The following is a 23,358-nucleotide window of genomic DNA, read 5'->3' as shown; positions in this document are numbered from 1 at the left end:
TGAATGCACTGTCCAGTGGTGGGTATGTTCTGCGCTATGGTGTTCTAATGCAACCATTCTACATCTAACTTTAGACCCACTTATAGATCATCCTTCAAACCATTTTGGTTCTGCGGGTTGACTTTGTATTTAGAAGTGCAGCTCACAACTCTTAATAATCTTTCTGAATTATGTCCAAAATCTATCGGAGAGAAATTAGTAGAGAATGAAATGAATCAACATTAGTTCATGTTTTCTTCTCTTTAGACAATACACATGTGGAATCCAGGCTTCTTACCATCAGTAGAAGCCTCCATTGCATGTTTTTCCTTGGTTCGTCTCACAGTTCATTAGCCAAAGAGCAAGCTTGAATGGAGGTGCTACCTTGCTGTAAAGACTGAATTACAAGCTTCCCTTTGTGATGTGGGCAAGGAGACAGTCACAAGCCACCACAGATAAAGCTTCCCTTTTGACCCGACGCCCCCTCTCAAGCTCTATTAGCTTTAGAGTCTCTACCATCAGGCTCTTTTGTATGCCAGGTGGCCTGTACCCTTGTTTGAGGCCCTCGCCTTCAGCTCGGGACACTCACTTGGGTGGCGGTCAGCTACCCCACAATAGAACCCTGCGGTGCTGGCTCTAGCATTAGCAAGCATCCAGGCAATCACCACGGGTGGTAACTGTTAGGAAAGATTTCTCTTTTGGCAACTTTCCCTCCATAGACTCCCAAACGTGTTACTTTTGTTTTTGAACCTATCCTGACTTTTTACAGTGAAGTCAAGTCTTTAGTGATTCCCCTGGCCTTTTGCTCATTTTGTTATGGGTGAACTGATCAGTCGTTCAGACTGTCAGTACTGGGAAACTATGTTCTCCATTTTGTCGTTTTACCTTTTTGGTAACTTTTCAACAGTGCACACAGCATCTCGCAATACAGTGCGTTGGGGATACTTTTACACCACCATAGTCTTTTTACACTTGGGATTTCTGGTTACATTTATATGTGCTTAAAGACAAGCTGGTGGCAGCAATGACATTTTTACAATATATGCATTATTTTTTAGTGTGCACATTCGCCTTTTCCAAGTATGACTAATAAACGTGGCTAGTGGCCTAAAATGGCCATGCCACAAGGTTTTGGCCATATTGTTGTTTGACCTTCTTCCTGCCTTCTCATGTCAGGAAATCCCATATAAGGTCATGTGCATTTCCGGGGAAGCTGCTGCTTTCGTGGGCTAGTGAGGCCTTTGTGTGTGCCTGCTCGACAAAGGGGTGGGACTGTTTAGTCCTACTCCACACCCATGGTGGCTGAAAGTCTAGGTGTGTGGCATGAGTGAAACCCAAAGTGGTCCCTGATTGGACCACTGCTGGTTGTTTGAACGGTGCAGATGCTTACCATTGGTGGGCTTGGACTTGCTTCCAGACAGGAATTTGGATAAGAGGAGGACTCCTGTAGCAATTTCTTGAGATCAGCATTCGTGGTGTCCTCTGTAAAAGAGCAGACGACTTAAGATCCGTGGACGACTCCCAAAGAGGCACAGCATCCCCTACCTGCATTTGCCCCGGTGAATCCCTGCTGCTCTACCTGATCTGCTAAAGCCCTGAGCTGTGCTTCAACCCTTGGACTATTGGGACCAACCAGTCTCGGCGCGTTCTCAATGATCCAGCCCTTCTACGCCTTTGGAAGTGTCCCTGGACCAACCAGTGGATTGACCGGGTTCCAAGTGGTCTACCTCGCTAGAACCGTCACTGTTCTGCATTTGTCGCCTGAACTTCAGCAGTCTCCATCTTGAGGTGCAAGTCACCTTCCTGCTGGATTTCAGCCTCCCAGCTTTAAGTAATCCTGCTCTGGAAGGTCTTCTTCCACCGTCACTGGAAGGACACCTGCCGTCTCTCCGTGTGCGGTGGCCATGGAACTTCCTCTCCCCTGTCTGATGAAGTGTCCTGAAGAGATCTACATCTGTGCCTTCTGCATTTCTTCCTTGCCCAGGGTTGCACTCTGCTCCTGGAACCGACCGGATGAATACTTGCACCCGCAGCTCCTGGGCACCTCTCAATGAAACCAATGGCAGGAAAACCTACCTTCAGCGTCCCCCGGTCGACCCATTTAGTCATCTGGGAAAACCACAGTCATGGGGGCGTAAGTAATTGCAACGCATTAATCTCGTCCTGTTCGCCTTGGAATAAACCTTAGAATAAACTTTGGTTAGTCCATCGCTTTTTGAGTGTCTCATCTAAAAGCTGCTGTACTGGAAAGATAGGAACATAATATTACTTTCCAGTATTTTTGTTGAATATCTCTCTGTAACATTTCACCAACACAAGAGCTCTTCCTAAGTTAGACCCTTTTCCTAAGAAGAAGCTTTGTGACTTTTGGGCACAATGCCCCACTTATCATAGGTATTGGACTTATACATTTGGGTCTGTTTTTTGTGACTTGGTTCCATTCTACTGGATCACTACTTACCTTCTTTTTGTTGAATACTTTATTCAATGGATTCCTAAAGAACCTAAGGCCGCCTGTATGTATTTTTTATAATTGCGTGTTCTGTATTATCACCTGCTTGTTGTCATTTACTAGGCTGTATTTTGGGCCTACAATAAATGTAGTATTTCTGTACTTGCTTGCCTACATTTAATTATTGTGTGCTTCACTGTGTGGACTCATTGTGGACCCCTGGCTCCACTCATTCTCTCCTGAGAATAGCCTTGACTACTCTCCATGCTTAACTTGATTGGGTTTTGGCTCTCAGAATTATCCTTGTCACTATACCTAAAGTCGCCTCTGAAAATCTGTCCACCAGGCCGATTCTAGAAATCCATCTAACATGGATCCTGGTTTCTATGTGATAAGGTTGTGGCTGAAAATGATGACTTTTAAAATGCATTTCTCCAGCCATTATTTACGGGGGAGACCCCCGCAGCCCTCCATTAACCCCTTAATATATATATATATATATATATATATTTCTGAGGCTTGTGGAATCTGCTTAGATCACATGCTATGCATAGGCCAACATCTAGTGGAAGCTGCACAGAATTACAGCTGTTGTTTTCGAAACTCGAAAAGGGACGTCAACAGGGCGTGCCAGTAATACTATCCCTAGTGTGACATCCACTGTACCCATGGTCCTTCACGCGTTTGAAGTCCCACAGATTGTTTTTTTCTGCCATCCTGAGCAGACGCTTATCACAGAGTTCATTTCGGCTAACGTAATTTGCTTATGACAAATAAAAATTAGTACACTCTGTCTGTCCTTTTCCTTACTGACTTCGACAAATTCATCGACGTGGTGGAAAAGAAAACCGTCGGACGAATTACAGACTCAACGGACTCTTTCGGCCTTGGAAGGCCCACCGGGTCTAGGCCCTTAGAGTAGGGAGAGTGGGGGTGGTCATTGTACAATGCATTTTCCCCTCCCTTCCCATTTTCGCCTAGCTGCCATTCCCCTTAAACATGGATAGAACCCCCATTTAAATTTGGCCCCACGTGCAATAAAAAAATTCCCGTGGATAGACCAGCACCGGGTGTGCAACTTGTGTCTAGCCCACGACAAGGGGCACTGTTGAGCCTGCATGCTCTTCAAACCAAAGGCTCTTTGAGACGGGAGAACGAAACACTGGGCCCATAACACCATGCAGGCCGGGGAGCCATGGATGTGGAGGGAGCCTCCACTGATGGCAGTGTTGCAGTCTTTTTAGACAGCGAGGGTGACTGGGAACCATTAGGTTCCCAAGTGCAGGCCCCCGACCCCAAAAGGCAGGCTGGCGGCTCTGTTATGGGGACGACACCCTGTAGCGAAAGCACTAACACTACCCCCATCACTAAAAACACATCAAGGATTCGACACCGTCGACCAAACGCCTTCTTATGACGTCGACAAGGGGGAGATCCACGGAATCCATGTCCTCTGGGCACTCAAGGTCCTGATCGCCCCATGACAGGCCCCACAAGTCTAAAGACCGTCAAGACGCCGTCCCCAAAACAATGATCGAACATCGTTAGACGAGGCGAGGGTCCACTCCAGTGCCAAAAGCCGGCATCCTATGTCGAAAACAGCTGTGGGCTCAAAAATACTACTTTATCCCGCCTAGTAAAAAGGTCTCCCTGAGAGCCTGATAAAGCCAAGCACTGCAACAAACACTCCTCCAAGAGCGCCAATCATAAAGATAACTCAAATAAGGACAAGTCTACCCCTACTATTAGGGAAAAACACTCTGTCCCACAAGAAGGAGGTCCATTGGCAGAAGCCTTAAGAACAAGGGCCAGTCCCCAACCCATGGCCATCATACACCCCTAGGACAGTACTCCACCCCTCAGTACCCTGGTGTCATTCCCAGTTCAGCCCAATGGACTGCGGAAGGCATAGACAGGGTCATGACTAGAATGACCTTTATGGGCAATTTCTTTTTTTTTTTAAAACCCACAGGTTTACCAGAATTTTCAAGTTACACCTCTTACAGCTGAGGCTTCCAGCTCCAAATCCCCAGCTAAAAAAGCACAACCTGAGTCTCTACCTTTGTTAAGTACAGTCCAACCAGTACTAGGTGATCTGTATAATTTTCATACAGACACTGACAATGAAAACTACCAGCAGTCTGATCATTATTATGATGATGGTCAGGGGGAGGAGGTGGTGTATACTCTGGCCTTTCCAATTCACCAGGACTCACCAGTGGCCGATTCGCCAGTAGACAATCAACCTCTCCACAAAGACATGTTAATTAAAGCAGCTGAACACTTTGGTATCCAAACTCATGAGTATGCTAAGATCAATGGACTCTCAATCAACCCAGCTAAAACAAACATTCTCATCTTTAAACACCCGCAGAAAAAAGTGAAATCCATCAGCTGGAAACTAGGTGGAGAGCAAGTTAAAGTAGTAGAAAGAGTAAAATATCTAGGCTACAATATACATGCCAATCCTGCTATATACAAGGTAGAGGGTGAGGTAATGGCCAAGGTAACACAAGTAGCATCACAGATGATCAAATTAAACTACAAGCTTTGCAAATTTTCCATCATACCACTAGTGAGGTACTATTTAGCCAAAGTAGTTCCAGTAATATTATACGGTTTGGAAGCAAAACCAAATTTATGGTCTGCAAATTGGGTGCACTTTGAGGGGCGATTATGGAAAAAAACTCTAGGTCTGCCGAACTGTACATCCACCAGCAGCCTGAGATTTGAACTAGGACTTAAGTCCTTAAGATGTATGGCAAACTGGAAACTAATGACCCTTTACAGAGAGATAATCATAGGAAAAGAAACCAGCTTGTACAGGGATATGAGAAAACATATGGTAAGCTGCAAATCAGACATCCTCTCGACCCTAAGGGGAATTGTAATTAAAGCATTTGCTAAAACCGAACTTGATATAGAAACATTGGTCTCAAATCCACTCAAAGTCAAAAAAGAACTTGAAATTCTAGACTGGATAGAGACAATAGAAAAAGTAAGAAAGGTTCCAGTTGCAAACCCATTTCTAAGGGGAGAAAAAAATCTTGGATGTCTCTCAAAATATCTGATGAAATCTCCAGACAGGAAACTTCGCACAAATATTCTCAGAATGAGACTAAATCTAGTCTGCTGTGGGGAAGTGCTGGAGAAACGAAATCAGGGTCAAAGGGCCAAAAGGTTATGTTCGATCTGTATAAATCCGGCCAAACAGACACTAAGGCACCTGCTAATGGACTGCGAAGGTTCATGGAAATACCGCCTTAGACTTTTTAGAAATTTTGTTCGAAAAGAAAATGACATCATTTCAGAATTTCTATGGGACAGAATCATCTCAGGCTCAAACATTATGCTTGCTGCAGCTGCAATTCAGGTGCTAATACATTGTAAAATTGACGTTTAGATGGATTGTGTGTGGAATGGGAAATCTGGATCAATCTGACTAGAGAACCTCTGGTACCAATAAAAGGACTGGGGAGCAAAGTGGAATTAGAAAGACAGCCACTTCTGTTGAGCAACCTCACTGGCTGGAATATTTTAATGGTTAATTTTGGCTGGATTTATTATTTAATTTTTTTTTTATTTTTATTTTTTTTAAATTTATTTTGCTATTATTATTTTCTTTTTTTTTCATACTTATTTTATATTCAAATGTATATAAATCTGTTTTGTTGGTCTGTTTGCTTATGTTTTGTAAAGACTCATTGAGTCATAAGCAAATAAAAAAAATAAAAAAAATAAAAAAATCCAAACTCAAGAGATTCAGCTAGACAAAGACTTTGTTGAAGAAATTTTGTGGGCCAAGAAGGCTGCCACCCAATTCATCCCAATTCTACAGTCTGTCCAAAGAAGGATTCAACCTTCCCTGGAGACACGTAACCAGACACGGGCAGTAAACCAGCAAGTAGAGCAACTACTCTTACGTCCCGTCCCCTTTCCTCCATACTGTATGGGCATCCCTTACAAGGGACGGGAGACAGAACCTTTTTCACCAGAAAAAAACCTTCTTCACCTTTAAATTTAGAGGGTTTGGCTTCAGCCATGTAATTCCACACGTGGATACTTCTTCTCTTTGTCTTCATTCAGGTACTCGGTCCTCAAGCGTCACGCTCCTCCCCAGCGCATGTCGACTTCTACAAGGTTTAGCAGGTGTCCATCCTGCAGCGGGCTCTTCCCTTCTTCAGACCCCCACGCCCTCTGCCTAAGTTGCCTTGGCCCAGACCACGGTGGGCAATCTTGTTCAGCGTGTGACTCTCTGTCCTCAAAAGCACTGAAGAACAGACTAGCCAAGTGGAGGGAGCTTTTCCAGAGGACTTCAAGAACTTCGTGAAACATCAAAACAGGCCCAAGGTAGGGCCGATATTCTCCATCACACCCCGCAAAGGAGACTCCTTCTCAGGGACTTTCCTGTGCGGGAGGGACCGCTCTGGTCCTTCTACCAGCATGTGCAGAGAGGCTGCTGCAGCTATCGGCCCCTGAACCGAGGGATCTGTGGATCCTCCCGGTGCCAGTGTTGAGGGACCGAAAGGTTCTTTTACCGGGTCTTCACCCGGGGGGCTCTGCCCTCATAGCAGCACCAGGGCCGAGGGACTACGCCTTAATACCAGCAATACGTCAGAGGGAGTGCCTAAACGCGGCTCTACCGAACCCCCGGGTCGAGGATGTCACACCTACCGAGCCTAGGTCCGAGGAGCAGGGTAGGCCTCGTGATCCACACGCAAGAGTCTTAGAGGAGGCCGGGCCCAGCGGGCCGAGCAACACGTCGCAGGCATGTGGCAAGCAGCCCGACAAAATGGCCACCACGCCAGAAAGAGGCACCTGTCCGATATTCCAGGAATTCGGCGAAGAACGAGTGTCAAGGGTGGGACTGGCTTCAACCAGGTACCTGGCCTACAGCCTACCCCTCTTATGCGCAGGGCAGCTTTCCTTTGTGTCCGTATGGACAGGGTATGCAGCGGCCACAGCAACCTCCCGCTACCCCGTCAGCACCCCCTGCCACCGCTTCAGTCAGTGAGGATTTCTTCGAGAGGTTCCTCAGCCTCATGAAGTCCCCTCGGATGGGTGTTATCCTCAAAGACGCCATCAGGTAAGTCATTCCCAAAATGCTAGCAGCACCACAGATGCCTCCTCCGGCTCCCTAGCCGACTCCTCAACCTCCGGCGCCAAATACTCCTCCTCCACAGGATCCCCCAGATCCACAGGGTACGGATCAGGAGGAAGATCTGGACACACCATCCTCAGCCAGGGCCTTCCACAAACATCTTGCTGGTCTGGCAGAGTATCTGGGCCTACCCCAACCCGAGGTCGAGCAGCCAGCAGAGGGGGTTCTGGCTGAAGTCCTCACACAACGCCCCTCTGCCAAATCGGGGTTTCCTATGCAGACCGATGTAGTCTCCGTGGCCAAGAAGGGCTGGCTCGAACTCCACTCGGCCCAGACGCCAAGTACAGGCAGATTGAGGGGGATACTCTCTTGCTTTCGGCCCACCCTCAGCCACACTCCTCGGTGATCGCTGCGGCATCACTATACTGCAAGCCTCAGTCGTCCTCAGCCTCCTCCTCTGCGGCGCAGCCAGGCAAGGAGAAGAAGATCTTAGAGGCGTTGGCAAGAAAATCTATTCCAACGCTTCATTACATCTGTGTCAGGCCAACCCTGATGCCATGCTGGCAGATGCCAACCAAAAATTATGGCGGGAAATTGAGGACTTCCTCCCGGAACACCCCACCCATAGCCAATCGCGTTTTAAGGCGGGGCTAGCCGAGGCCAAGCTGGCAGCAAATGACCTTGTGGAATCCACAGTGGCCCATATTGACACCTCTGGCCATGCAATCTGTATTGCCACGGACATGAGAAGGACAGCCTCGCTGCGGGAAACACAATTCAACCTGGATGTCCAGGACCGTATACTAGATCTACCGTTCAAGGGGGGGGACCTCTTCCGTTCCTCTACGGACGAGGAGCTGGACAAGAACAAAAACAGCTCACAAACAACTAAGTCTTTATCCATCCTTACAAAGACCACACCCAAATCGTACACTCAATCTCAGCAGCGCTCAGAAAGGAGTCGTATATACTGAGGGTTCCGCGGCTTCCAGGAACGCAGATCCAGGCAATCGGACCACTCGCCATCCAAGAACCGGTGCAAGTAACAAAAAGGTGGGGGGATAAGGGCTTTTTCCAGGGGGGCTATGTCCTACTAAATGGACAAATGTCTGAGGAGGCGCCTGTATGCAACACTACCGGTGTCACAGCCGAGGGCACTACGCCTACCAGGCCTCGTCCTGAGGTGCACGGTAAGCCTCAAGCTCCACCGGCAAGAGTTATGGAGGAGGTCGGGCCCAGCGATGTAAGCACCTGTTAGGTAGAAACCTGTGCCGTTCCCTTAGGGAACACTGCAAAAGATTTAAGACTAAGTGTTGGCAGTAAACCCACTTGGTAGCAGTCTGCACCACCCAGATTTACCTGGTAGCTGTGGCTGAGCAGTCAGACCTCTCTCAAGAAGAGTTAGACAGTATGCAAAGTATACACAATAGGCACCCAGATACAATAATACAAGCAAACACTGACCAGAGCTTGGGTATCAAAGTATATAATTATTTATTTAAAAACACACGGTTTGAAACACTCCAGCACTCTTGTTGTAAAATATTCTAAACACAGTTACTATTGTAATATATACACCCCTTTTCCCTTATCAGGTAACTCACAGTAAAACACCACTTATTTTCATGCAGAAGTGATTGCTTAACTAGATGGCACTCCAATAAGTTTGTGAGAAAGGGGGGGAGAAAGACAGAATATGGAAAGGTACACCACTCTAAGGTTCAGGAACACTGTTAGCAAGGCAGAAGAGCAAAAGTCACTGGTGAGCCAAAGTCCAAAGGCTGGGCCCACTCTTAGAGAGAGCAGAGCACACATGCACCCAAGATCACACAGTTACACTAGGCTTAGAAAGTCTTGCAGAGGGTTCAAAAAGAGTTTAGAGAGGCTTAGGAAAGTTTAGCCAGGGTGTCCCAGGCTAACCCAGGTTCGAAAGCCGGGGGCTAAATCTACCCCGTACAGTCGGTAGCAAGGGAAGCCAGGTGGGACATGGTACCTTAAGTGAGAAGGATCCTCCAGCGGTGGCAGTTGTTCCTGGTAGTGGGTGCAAGTTGCGTCGTCGTCCAGGGGAAGAGAAGATCTCGACTTGGAGGAAAGATGAAGGTCGTTGTACTACCAGGGAAGAAACCAGCCGCAGAGTTTTCCGGTTAAAGGTGGTACCTTTGTTTCGTGGTAAAACGTGGTATCCCGGTTGCGGGGGTGCTTGGCACAGGCAAGGCAGCCACGAGGTACGTTGGGAAGGCAAAAAGACGGTGAAACTGGTTATCCCCACCAGTCAAAGGAAGAAGACTCTCCGGCGGGAGATCTCCTCTGTCGTTGGGAAAAGTGGTGAGACGGTCCAGCAGGGCTCCACCGGTGGTGGTGTCGTGGCAGGTCGGCTCAGCTTCTCCCTCGTCGGATTCTTAGGTCCTGTGGCGACTTCTGAAGTTCCAGTCCCCAAAGCCCTGCTTTTATGCAGAAAACCCCCATTCACTCAGCCTAGCTGTCACTCAAACATGCTAAGTGGTGAGCCGGCGGGCTCACCACTTGGGCCAATCAGGACGGAGTGCGACTTGAGTTGCCTAGGCAACTCAGTCCAGGGTGCCTAAATCCCCCTCCACCCCTCCTAAGTACCCCAGACAGAGTGGCACCACTTTGGAGGGCTTCTGTGGAGAAGCCCGCCAAAAAGTGGAACAAAGGGCTCGACTTGGGTTGGAGTCACAGAAGAGAACACAAACGCCATTTTAGAATCAAGTTTTGGCAAAAAATACCAACCGGAGAATTAATATTAATTAAATAAACCGGCGGTATGTTCGAGGCTACGGTAAATAATTAAATAAAGATAGTAGCCTAAAACAATGGGAAATCCCATAGGAAAATATTTGCGGTTGAATATAAAAAGTAGTATCTACTGCCACCAGCCAAAACTCGATCAGGGGGGACGGAGACGTGCCCCCTCGACTAACAGACCCTGGGGCAATCGAATTGCCCCAGCCAGTACGTCCACAATATGATTGTTTGTACTGGTTCTGTTCAGAATTTAAGACTAGTAAAGTCAATGGTGACTTTACATGCCCTGGGAGACAGTAGTCAGTCCCAGGGTATGGAGTCTATACTGGGGGGTCACTATGACACCCTGTGTCACTGCACTGAGGGTGCTGTGTAACACACATCACAAAAACACATGAAGCCCTATGGAGTAAAAGACCCCATAGCCCATTAAACACATCTAGATTGAAAGAAACACACTCAAATCATGCCCAAGAGTGAGGGTAAAAGAGTCTCACTTTTGGCAGGAGAAAAAAATAAACCCCAAAAATCCAGCAAAGCTGCTGGGGGACTCACTAGGTTAGGAAATTCAGCCTAAACGGAGAATTCTCCCTAACAGCACCACGATGCAGGCACGTGGCATGTTGCCCAACAACATGGCCGCCGCGCCAGACAAAATAAGCTCGTCCGACACCACCCTTGTTTGGGGAGCAGGTGGGAGATCGAGTGTCTCGGTGTGACCTGTCTTCTCTAGGTACATGGCCTACAGCGTCACAGGGCAAATACACTCCACAACCAGCGAGGCAGAGTATGCACAGGCCCCAGCAGCTGCACGCTTCTCCGTCAATACCACCTACCACCCCACCAGCCTGCTAGGACAGGGTTTTTGAGAAGTTCCTCATGCTTATGAGGTCCCCTCAGATGAGTGCCATCCTTCGGGATGTGATCAGGGACATGCCTCCATCCCGCCTCCTGCGCCTATAGTCATTCTTCCTATGGCTCTAGCGCCTCAGGCCCTTGCGCATCCCCAGCTGCCCATGCCAGGTCTTTTGATTCCGGCTTCCCTGCCTCCTACAGATCAGGTGGTTCCACACCAACCTCCGGCTACGGTCTCCACACCTTAGCCTTCTTAGCCCAACACTCCTCCACCTGCTCCGGACCAGCCGGACACCCTAGTGGAAACGGAAGAGGAGGAGGACCCCGATACGCCATCCTCAGCCATGAACAGCTCACAGGTTTGGTCGAATACCTGGATTTTCCGCAACCCGAGGGTGAACAACCGGAGGCGGGGGTCCTTGCCGAGGTCCTCACTCTAAGCTCTGTGGCGAGCACGAGGATTCCGATGGTGAAGGACATTGTCGCATTGGTTAAAAAAGGGATGGCTTAAACCCCATTCGGCCCAGCCTACCAATCGGTGCCTCAACGCTACATGGCAACTGGATGGGTGCCCTCTCTTGCTGTCGGCACACCCTCAACCACACTCGTCGGTGATTGCCGCAGCCTCACTCTACTCCAAGCCTCAGTCGTCATCGGACACCTCGTCTTTGGCGCTTCTAGGCAAGGAGGAGATGATCTTGGAGGCCTATGAAAAGAAGGTCTATTCCAACGCCTCTCTACACCTTCATCAGTCTAATGCAGATGCCATGCTCACAGCCGTTTAATCAGAGGCTTTGGCGGGAAATAGCTGACTTCCTCCCAGTAGTTCCGGTGCACAGTCAGGCACGTTTCAAGGCGGGGCTGGCAGAAGCGAAAATGATGGCCCAAGACATCATGGAGTCCACTGTGGTGCATATACACCTCAGGCCGTGCCATCTGCATCGTCACAGACATGAGAAGGACGGCCTGGCTACGGGCTACGGAGTTCAACACAGATGTCCAGAAACGCATATTGGACCTTCCATTCGAGGGTGGCGATCTTTTTCATTCCACCACTGATGAGGAACTTGATAAGAAGAAGAAAAGTTTCCAGACTGCTCAATCCTTTCCTATCCTCACAAAGGCCACGCCCACGATGCATCAGCGTTCTGAAAAGGTGTGGGCCTTCGGTGCGTACAGGGGCTTCCAGGAACGGAGGTCAAGACAGCCGGACAGGTCTCCAAGTCAGCACCGCCGCAAGCAACACAGGGCAGGGAGCAAGGGCTTCTTTCAGTTGGCCTCCTCAGCCCCAGCCTCAGAGAGAAAAGAAGACATTACACACCCCTCTGGGTCCACATGTCTCCAGTTGGGCGGCAGCCTTGCCCTTCACGCACACTATTGGCGCACGAGGTTCGCGGACCCATGGATGCTAACAGTGGCGTTCACGGGCTACTGCCTACCGGCTCCTCCCTCTCCTCCCCTCCTGCAGATTGGAACAACTCTGCTGACGGAAATTCCATTGCTTGTAGAGAGCTAGGCAGTGGAAGAAGTCCCAGCCTCCGAGCGGGGCATTTTCCAGGATTTTCGCCATACACAAGAAGAACCAGGCTGGCCTGAGAGTTGTGTTGGACCCTTCCACCTTGAACCTGTCTCTCCCTCTTCAAAAGTTCAAGATGGTTACCCCAGCGCTGATTGCGCAGACACTGTGTAGGGGAGACCTGATGTGCTCCCTGGATCTGAAGGACGCTTACCTACACGTCACAATTTGGCAGCCTCATCGGTCCTTCCTGAGGTTCAGGATCATGGGCTTCCATTTCCAATACAAGATTCTACCCTTTTGCCTCAATTTAGCCCCCAGGATCTTTACCAGGCTTATGAATGCAGTGGCAGCCCTTCTCCGAGCTCAAGATCACCATGTCTACCCGTACCTGGACGACTGGCACGTCAGGGCGAGATCCCTGGAGACGGTCAATCACACCTCCTCCGCCCTCATGAATACACTCCACGAATTGGGATTTTCAATCCATCGCAAGAAGTACAGCTGCAGCCCACGCAGATTCTAACTTTCCTGGGCCTCATCTGGGACACAAGCTCAGAGAGAGTTTTCACCATGGAGGACAAGATCGCAGCCATCAAGAGGGCCACAGGGCATTTTCTCAGCAGAGTTGTGACCTCAGCCTGGTGGTACCAGCACCTCTTGGGGATCATGGCAGCATTTTTACTGGCATTGCCTTACACAAGGCTGAAAATTAGAAGATTTCAGCTGCACTTCGCAGCCTCATGGAGTCAGGAGAGGGGTTCCCAGGCGGAGCTTGTCAGCATTCCACTCTCCACCAGGACCTAGTCTGGTGGAGCACAGACTGCAACTTGCGGATAGGCAGGCCCTTCCGGCAGTCAGCACCATAACTTACCATCCCCACGGATTCCTCCCTGGAATGCTGGGGGCTACCCTAGACAACCACAGCGTCCACGGATTTTGGTCCCTTCAGGAGCAGGAGGCCCATATCAACTGTATAGAGCTGAAGGCGATCTCGCTCGCTCTCAAAGCCTTCCTGCCGCTTGCCAGGTGCAAGACAATCCTCATCCAAATGGACAATTCCACCAGCATGTGTTACATCAACAAGCAGAGCGGCACCAGGTCTCCTCCCCTATGCAGTCTGACAGTTAGCATTTGGGAGTGCGCTCTGAAGAACAGCATTCACTTGAGCGCAATCCACCTCCTGGGGGACTCCAACCTGGAGGCGGACAGACTCAGCAGATTGGGTGCAGAAAATTACGAATGGCAATTGAGCAATCGGGTCCTTTGGGGGATCTTCAGCAGATGTGGGCAGCCCGAGATGGATCTTTTCACCACCTGGTACAACAGGAAGTGCCCTCAGTTCGCATCCTGGCAGGGACAGGGCCTAGGCTCCATGGGCGACGCTTTACAGTTACAGTGGAACAGCATGAACACGTATGCATTTCCTCCCACTGCCCTGATTCACAGGGTGATCTGCAAGATAAGGGAGTCACGTCAACTTCGCATCATTCTGATAGCTCCTTGGTGGCCAGCGAGACCTTGGTTCTTGGAGCTGCTCAGCCATTGGGCCCAGCTAATCTTCTGTCGCAGCAGGGAGGCAGGGTCATCCACCCCACCCGCAGAAGTTAGCCCTTGCAGCATGGTTCCTGAGCATGTCACACTAAGGCATCTGCGTCTGTCGTAGTCTAACCCAGACATCATACAAGGCGCATCGATCGATGCTGCCAGGAGCCAGTACAAAAGCAAATGGACTCAGTTTTGCCACTGGGCGGAGTCAAAGGAAGGTGATCCACTTACTTCAACGTTGGATGATGTACTATCCTTCTCGGCTCACCTTGCGCACTCAGGTGTGCAAATAGACACATGCCGTACCTATCTAGCGGCCACCGGGGCCTCCCAGAACTCAGAGGACGACGTTTTCTCATCCCCCAACACATCAGGCGAGCCTCACCAGGCTCTGCCCACCTATCAAGACCTCAATGTGTGTTGACCCCACCCTGTGTGAGACCTCAATGTAGTGTTGAGCGCCTTAGCACACAAACCTTTTGAGCCAATGGCGTTGGCGGACATCAATCTAGTCACCATTAAGACAACCTTCTTGGTGGTTCTTAAGTCTGCACGCAGGGTTAGGGAAATCCAAGCATTGGTGGCTTCAGAACCTTACACTACCTTTCATAGAGATAAGGTGGTCCTGAGAACGCAGCCCGCGTTTTTACATAAATAGTCTCTGCGTTCCACCTAAATGAGGAAATAGTAGTTACCTACTTTTTTTGCGGGCCCCAAGGACGATACGCAAAGGGTCTTGCTCTGCCTAGATGTCAGGCACGCTCTGAAATTCTATCTGGACAGGACTAAGAGCTTTGAAAAGTCAGAGGCTCTCTTTGTCACCTTCGGTGGGGGGGTCAAGACCAGGATATCAGGCGTCTAAGGCCTCCATAGCAAGGTGGATGTTTCAGCCATTAAGGCGGCCTATGAGGGGCAGCACAAACCACTTCTGGCAAGCATGCATTCCCACCCTATCAGAACCAAGGCCACGGCTATAGCGTTCCAGAGGCACGTTCCGTGGCATGTCATCAGCAGGGTGGCCATCTGGACGCTCCTTCGACCTTCTGCAAGCACTACTGTTTGGATGCCGAATCCAGGTCAGACGCGGCATTCAGGCAGGCAGTGGTAAGGAACTTGTTTTCTTAAAGAGGGTCTCCTCAGCACCCTGGGGCTACATTCAGTTGTAAATAAGCGGATCTGTGGCAAGCTAGCATCACCCAACGGGCTGCAAGACCATCATTGCACTGCCATCTCCCCACAGGGTACTTGGCCATCTCTGCACACCTTCCAATTCTTTTGGATTATGTCTGTCCTTTTGCTGCAGCAGCCCTTTGTTTCCTGTTTTCCTGCGCAACAGCTGGTCCTACAATCAGATTGCTCATCTCCCCTCTTCTCTCCCAACCTCCACTGTAGCTGGGGGCTTGCCCATGATGCCACCTCCCTCCACTTTAATCCATAATTTGTCATGCCCGCCCACCCCCTTCAACTTTAAATGGGGGGGGGGGGGGACAGCCACCCATTCCCCTGTTAGAACCTCCCCAACCCCCCTACACCTCTTCGACCCTGTCATCCAATCCCCCTCATTTCTCCCCCCGGGATTGTGTCCTTGCACTTACCCTGCAAGAGGTGCAGCGTTTGCAGCCTAGATAGTGATGCCTTGCATGAAAGCTGCTGGCTCATAAAAAATATATGTTGCAGTGCAGTGTTTTTCTGGACAACATCACTGTTTTACAAAAAGTAAACGCTGTGAGGCTGGACTGTGTTTCTGGACACGTGATCCGTAGAAGGGCGAGTCAGCATCCTGTGGGAGTTCACAGGCCAAAACGCCAGCTGAAGATCGGGTATAATGAGTAATCCAGATGGATATTCCAGTTAATTGGCTTTTCCTGGTTATCTGATGTCAAGAACATGTATACAGGGGAGATCCAAGATGGCCGCCGGGACAGAGACACTGTGATTTAGTGTGCTCCGATCCCCTGCCAAAACTACGAGGTGAATCCTAGCTACAATTCCCCTCCCCAGGCAAGGAATAGGGGGGGTGGAGTATGCAAAGCTAGTGGGGGCACCTTGGAGGGTCCCGGGACCTTAATAAGCAGAAGGAAGAATGCTGAGGTGCCGGTCCAGGCGGGGCGGACGTGGCCAGCCGGGAGGCACGGTTAGCTGAGGAAGCCAGGAACAGTGTAGAGGCAGCCGGTGCAGGTCCCGACCCAGCCGGAGATAGCAAGGGCACGGGCACGGGAGTGGAGAGGCGAGGGGACAAGACGAGGGTAAGGAGAGTTCCCCTCCACGGCGGGTTCAGGAGAGCCAGCGAGCAGCGGAGAGGGCCGTCCATCAGGACCCGCGAAGACACGCAGGAAAGGCCCCCGCGAATGGCAGGCTGCAGCAAGGTGAAAAAAAGTGGACGGCAAGGAGTGAGGGCCCCCGTCAGAGAAGGTGAGACAGATCTGGCACCTGGGGTGAAGGGAGAGCAGAGAGATCAGCGCTGCGCATGAGAGGTGAGCGGAAGGGCAAAAAAGACTGAGAGATCCGGATTGAAGCGGAGACAGAGGTGGGGACTACGGCACCATCCAATATAAGGTAGGAGAAGCCCCTGCTCCCCGCAACTGTCCTAGAGCTGGCACCGCATCTGAACTCCCTCCTGGCAGCTGGACAAAGCTGGATGGGGCCAGGCCACTTGAAAATACAGACCCCCAAAAGAGGTGAAAGGGGTGGCACGAGCAGAGCAGTACAAAGGAGCACCCCAGTGGAGGCCAGCAATAGGGTCACAAGATCCCCAATTCACTTAAGAGCAAGACAGGGCATTGCCGCCACACGACCTGTTCAGTCCCCAATCATTAAGGAGCAGGGGCAGTAGAGAAGCCCCAAGGGGGGCTCCCGCTCCCACGAAGAGTTAAGCACAGGACCCAGACCAACTGGGGGCGAGGGGAGTTATACCAGGCCCCGAAAACTTAATGATACTGTGAATAAGAAGGGATACCAGTGGAAACAGCTGCAAGAGGGCAAAGTTGGAAACGGCCAGCGACCCGTGAAATAAACACTGAACCCCAATGGAAGATAAAAAGCAGGGTAGGGAGGGTGAAGCACTGAGAAGCACACCAGAGGTGGACAACAAAGGGACATTGAACCCTAATTCCAAAGGGGCAAGGCGGGGGGTAATACGAGCATTCAACCAGATCTGGCACCAGGCAATAAGGCACCGAGGCAGCAGGAAAGGCAGGAAGTGGCGAGAGCTGAAGAGAGCTGGACGGGACAAATATCCCCCGACCTGAGCAGATGATCACACTGCATTAGAGGAACCCTGCAACATGCAAGAGCCACCAAAAAACCACCCCCAAACAACCCCAGGTCGCGTAAGGCAGCAGCAAGCAGAGAATAAGTGAGGAGGAGGTAGTCTTGATCACCATTGAGTGAGGTGGTAGAGAGTGAGAGCCCAGAGGCAGGGCAGCTCCAAACTCTGACAGGTTTGTCAAAAAGCAGGGGGAAAGATCCCCAGGTCCCAGCAAAAGGAAACAAAGGGCTGCGAGGGGGTGATTCAGAAAATGTGGAGGAAAGAGGAAGGATCGACGCAGGACAGCGACATAGGAGATGACTGGAGCGAGGAAGTAACACCCCCCAAGAAGGGACCAGAAAGTAAAAGGGGTAACCCAAGAATGTATGGAACAATGCTTCCAGAACTTCAGAGACAGAATGGCGAACATGATGCAAGCACAACTGGAAAAAATGAAAGAAGACATAACAGGAAAAATAAGAGGTCAGAAATGAACTAGATGGCCTGGGAGCAAGAGTGGATACCAACGAAATGACCCCGCAGGAGTTGGCGGAAGATACTCACAAAATAGATGATATGATGGAACACCTTGCAAGGGTGTAACAGTCTTGAAATACAGACAGAGGACCTCGAAAATAGGTCAAGGAGGGCTAACATCACGGTAAAGGCGATGCCGGAGACGGTGGGAGATGCAGATTTACAACAGGCAATTCAACAAATATTTGCGACCCTGAAGGAATTCTGATCGACAGAGTCCATAAGGTGGGCCAAAGAGAAATGGGCCAGGCCCAGGGATGTCCTGGTGGCAGTTCATGATTATAAGCAGAAAGAACGCATACTAGCTTCAGCTGAAAGTCTGATGAACTAAAATACAATGGGGTGCTGGTGCACCTCTACCAAGACTTACCCCAAATTACTTTGAACAAAAGGAGACAGATGTGCCCGATAGTACAAGAGCTGGTTAAAAAGAATACAAGATACAAGTGGACATTCACATTTGGAATCCTCTTTGAAATAGATAAAAAACAGAGAAGAATCACATCGGTCGAAGAAGGAGCAGACGTACTGGGCATAGAGGTGGATTTAGCATATGGGGAGAGCCAGACCCCAGAGAGGGAGCATTCGAAAAGGAAAGTGTGCGAGTGGACAACCCAAGAATCGATGGGAAAGGCAAGGAAAAAGAGGGGACCGCTAGGCCCGAAGATCCTGAAGAGAGAAGCATCACAAGCCCATCAGAAAAGGGTCTCCAACAGAACCGATGACCGCAAAGTCAAGTAGGAAGAGTAAGATCTCCTGGGGAGGGAAACTGTAAACAAAATAGAAGCGGGCGGGGGGCAGGGTGGGAAGTCTTGAAAATCACATGGGTCAGGGAAGACCTGCAAGGGGAGTCACTGGGTATGAAAATGGAATTAACACCCGAATAGGAGAGTCAGGAAGGGCTAGAGGGCAGTTGAGTCACCCTTAGGGGGGGGAGAAGGGGGAGGCAGGTCCGGTATTGGGTCTGAGGGAGAAATAAGACAGGGAGGGCAAAGCACAACACATACATTTACAGGAAAAGAATGGCTAAAGGTAAAGAGATGAAATACATATCGCTGAATTTAAAGGGGCTCAACACACCAGTAAAGAGGAAAAACCTGGAACAATACTTAGCGAAGGAGAGCGCAGACCTGATTGTGCTGCAGGAAACTCATATACAAGAAAAGGATGTATATAGATTTAGAATAAGAGGATATGACAGAATACAACAGTCGAACAGCCAAAAAAAGAAAGGGGACACACTTATAGCACTGAAAAAAAGTGTTGAACTCAAAATAACGGGTATAAGTAAAGATACAAATGGCAGGTACATAGCAGTGGTGCTTCAGGGGGGAGGGGAGATGTTTACAGTAGCCTCCCTGTATGCCCCAAATACTGGCAAAGACAGCTATATACAATCAATGGTACGTAAATTGGAGGGCTTTGCAAAAGGGAATATAATATTTGCAGGAGACTTCAAACTTGCATGGGACCCCAAGAAAGGATAGAAGCGCCAGCATATATCACAATCAAAATAGGCCCTCTAAGGAACTGAAAGAGAAGCTGGAAAACCTTGCCTTAGTGGACACATGGAGGGAATTGAGAGGGGACATGGGGGATATACCTTTTACTCCCACGTCCATAGGTCTGCATCAAGGATAGATTACATCTGGGTGTCTAGTGCTGGAAAGAGAGAAGAAAGTGGAAGTGGGAGCCATTACCTTATCAGATCATGCACCTATCACAATGATATTCACGCTATTGACACATATAGCAACCTTATGTATATCCAAAACATATTTTCAGAGACGAAATTCTGAAGAAGGAACTGAGGGAGGGGATAGACCAGTTTTTCGAAACAAATGAGACACAGGACGTGGACCCACGAATGATATGGGACACTTTTAAAGCCACCATAAGGGGAAAGATAATAGCGGTATAGGTGAGACAGGAAAGATAAATGAGAAGGCGGAAAGCGAATTGGAGGAAAAACTGAAGGATCTCACGATCCAGATGGCAGATAGGCCCTCGGGGGGAGGTAACATGGCGTTGTGAGGTCAACTCAAAACCCTATTAACAAACAAAGCAGATAAGGCCCTGTTGCACCTAAAACAAAAATATTATATTAAGGCAAATAAAGTGAATAGACTATTAAAGAGAATGCTAAGTAAGGAGGAAAAAGATAGCACCATCATAAAAATGAAGACGGGAGGCGCAAACAAATATAAAGTCCATAAAGAGAAAATTCACTGAATTTTATGGGAATGTCTATAAATCAGAAGACCCCGCAGGAGTAGACCAGGAAGACTATTTAGAAAACTGTAACCTTCCAAAGAATACGGTCTCAGAAAGGGAAGAGTTATAGAGGGAGATAACAAAAGAAGAGGTGCTCAAAGCGATAATAGATCTCCCCCTCAATAAAGCCCCAGGACCCGACAGCTTTACGTCAGAATTTTGCAAAACATATAAGGAGGCCCTGGCCACACGCCTGACGGCACTGTTTAATAGATTTGGGGAGGAGGGTGGAATAACGCCCTCAATGGAGGAGGCAAAAGTGATAATGCTACCTAAACCGGGAAAGGACTACACATTATGCGGTTCTTACAGACCAATCGCACTAATCAACCTGGTTGCCAAAATATATACCAAAATATTGGCAGCCTATCTAGACCCCCCTCCTACCCAGCTTGATTGATCCTGATCACTCGGGCTTCATAAGCGGGTGACAAACCCACGATAACACTAGGAAACCAGCCCACATTATTGAGAAGGTCAATAAAATGCATGGGGAGGCCCTGGCATTGGCGCGAGACGCTGAAAAAGCCTTTGGTGGAGTGGGGGTTCCTTTTTCTCACAATGCGCAAAATGGGATTCGGTAGATCATTTATCTCAAAGATAGCAGCTAACTACAAAAACCCATCCATGCGGTTACTTGTAAATGGAGAGCTATCCAACCCAATCGAAGTATCCAGAGGCACAAAACAGAGGTGGCCCCTGTCCCCACTATTGTATGCCCTGCACTTGAATTCCCTACTTAATAGGATCCGGCTCACAAAGGAAATCGAGGGGGTCCCATTCGGCGGGAAGGAGCACAAGATAGCAGCATTTGCAGATGACATGCTTTTAACAATTACCAACCAGGGGGGGGGGTCCCTAAAGGTGGTGGATAACATTCTGGGGCGGTTTGGGGGAAGTATCAGGGCTAAAAATAAATAAGTGTAAATGATCCTGAGTATCCAGATATCACCGGAAAAGGAAATCAGAGTTGAAACCTGGAACACCATATACATGGGTGGGCAACAAACTGAAATTTTTGGAAATTACCATCATTAAAACTCTAGACCAAATGTTTAAGGCGCACTACCCCCCACTCCTGGAAAATATTAAGAGAATGCTGACAAACTGGAGCCCACTATACTTCTCCTGGCTTGGCAGGATAAACAGTGAAAATGGTGGTCCTATCGAAGCTGCTATACACCTTTTTGGCAATCCCCTCCAAGGTTTCGATGTCATTCTTTTGAGCCCAGAAGAAGCCTAGAATAATGTATAAACTGTAGCTGATACCGAGGAACAAAGGTGGGATGGGAGGTCTGGACCCTACAGCGTATTACTGTGCATCCCAAATCAGAATCCTGAGGGACTGGTCAAAGGGAGATGGGGGTGAAATATTGAGAGAAATGGACAGGGCAGTAGTGGGAACAGACCTAGAAAAGGTGCTGTGGCTACATCAGGAAGGCAGACCAAGAAAAATATATAGTAGTTACATAGAGGCCCTTGTGGGCCGCACATGGGATATACTAGTGAAGCACTCCAAAATAACCACGTTCCCCTCACCGCTTGCTCCGGTTTTCAGGAACCCACAATTTGCTCCAGGTAGGGAAGGGAAAGGATACGAAAAATGGCAAGAGGTGGGCTGTAGTGTGGTGCAAGACCTGTATGAAGGAGGGGAGGTGAAATTGTTTTTTCAGTGCGAAAAGGATTCCCAACTGGACGAAGGCTAAAGATTTTGCTACGCTCAGCTGCGGCACTGGGTACTTAATCCTAGGATAAGGGAGGCAGCGACACGAGAACTCACACCACTTGAAAAATGTGTGACTACCAACTCAGGGAACAAGCACCTGATGGTTGACTTATATAGGCTGATCAAAGAAGGGGAAGGAACAGGGACAAGGCGGTTTATGCTCAACTGGGAGAGGGAAGCGGAGCAGGAAATAGAGCTAGAGCATTTGAATACACTGTGTTTGAATATTCCCAGGTTGGCACACTCGCTGCAAATGCAAGAAATTTGGCTAAAATTGATGTACCAGTGGCACCTGACCCCCACTAGACTATGGAAAATGTACAGGGTGTCACCAAAGCAGTGTTGTAGGGGATGTGGAGCAGTGGGGAATTGGGAACACATATGATGGGGGTGCCCAACAGTACAGAAGTTTTGGGACATGGTGCAAGAAACAGTTCAAAGTGTTTTAGGAACTGGGAAAGCGCAGAACAAGGAGCTATTAATTCTGGGAGTAGATGGTGAACTGGAAAAGCTGGCCACTAGGGCCCAGCAGAAAATATATGTGATCCTGGTAATGGCCGGAGCACTGCTGATAGCATGCAAATTGAAAGCTAAAGAGGCCCCCACGTACCATGAATGGGTGGGCAAAATATGATCCCTGGTGGCAATGAAAAAAGTAACATACGATCTCAGGGGGGTGTAAAGAAGCAGCTCCCAGCTTTCTTAGGTTGACATGCTAAGTTTATTTCCGGCATTATAGACATCTTCATAGCAGTTAAACATGTTACATTTAAGTTACTTATAGGACAATAAAAACACTGGCAGCCCATCACCCAGGCAGAGGGCTCACCAACTGACCAGGTTAGAACATTCACCTATGCATTCCATCACTCAGGCATAAACACTCCACATGACATCACAACATTCCTTCTGCAAAGCCAAGCCATACACAACACATCTCCTCCCCTTACATTGCCCATCGCACACTGCAAAGCATTACACAACACACCTTCCCTCTTGCGACAACAACGCAAGACATTACACAACACACCGCCACACACACCAGCATATGCCATTCACACCGACTCACATCATCAGGGCTAGCACACAACACGTGCTTTAACAGTCTACTACTCACCTCATACCCGATGCACTGGCCAGGCACACCAGGACCAACAACCAATATCACTGTCACACTCCGGACCCTGATGAGGGTGGAAAGTGTCATCGAAGCTCACACTGTACAGCTAAAAACAGCGGCACCGCATGTGCACAGAGAATAGAAAAAAAAAATATTTGTGGCAAGTAAACCACAAAGTTGGGGTAATGCGTGGCAATGCAATGCCTAATACCATAGACACACCCAACCAAAACAGGG

General features: G+C 49.1%; 1 protein-coding gene across 5 annotated transcripts in view; it reads left to right on the top strand.

The window, feature by feature from the left end:
• Positions 1 to 23,358, top strand: part of DIP2C (disco interacting protein 2 homolog C) — a 2,321,522-nt gene that overhangs the window by 1,739,742 nt on the left and 558,422 nt on the right. The gene's annotated exons all lie outside the window — the stretch shown is intronic.

Source organism: Ambystoma mexicanum, chromosome 2q, assembly GCF_040938575.1.
Source record: "Ambystoma mexicanum isolate Mex_15411 chromosome 2q, UKY_AmexF1_1, whole genome shotgun sequence".
Lineage (NCBI taxonomy): Eukaryota > Metazoa > Chordata > Amphibia > Caudata > Ambystomatidae > Ambystoma > Ambystoma mexicanum.
Note: the sequence above shows the minus strand (reverse complement) of the source record. Positions and strands in the feature narration are given on the sequence as shown.